This window comes from Penaeus monodon, chromosome 23 (genome assembly GCF_015228065.2).
Source record: "Penaeus monodon isolate SGIC_2016 chromosome 23, NSTDA_Pmon_1, whole genome shotgun sequence".
NCBI lineage: Eukaryota > Metazoa > Arthropoda > Malacostraca > Decapoda > Penaeidae > Penaeus > Penaeus monodon.
Genome location: NC_051408.1, coordinates 40540055 through 40540335, shown reverse-complemented (window position 1 = coordinate 40540335; position 281 = coordinate 40540055). Strand labels below are relative to the sequence as shown.

The 281-nt window shown below is 32.4% G+C and overlaps 1 protein-coding gene across 1 annotated transcript in view; it reads right to left on the bottom strand.

Annotated features, from left to right (window-relative positions):
• The window catches only part of LOC119588301 (glycine-rich cell wall structural protein-like), a gene marked incomplete at its 5' end in the record, with an annotated part of 15707 nt that overhangs the window by 735 nt on the left and 14691 nt on the right, over positions 1-281 (bottom strand). The window lies entirely within an intron of this gene.

The window sequence follows — 281 nt, the reverse complement described above, 5'->3', positions numbered from 1 at the left end:
GGATCTCGGGCCCAAAGTCATGAATTGTGGGGAATTTTTTATATTTTTTCATTCGTCGTTATTTTGTAAGTTTTTATCCTTTTTTTAATTTTTGAGTAACCTAGATTCATTTAAGTGTTTTGGGAATTTTTCAAAAGCAAACTTGATTTAAACGCTTCTCAAGGGGAATTAGCAAAATTAAAAACTTTTAGTTATCCCCCCCATAAGCATGTTTGGCATCTGTTTACCACGTGTGTCACTATTCTGATTTGTATATATGTAAAGATAAAGGCATAAGCCCA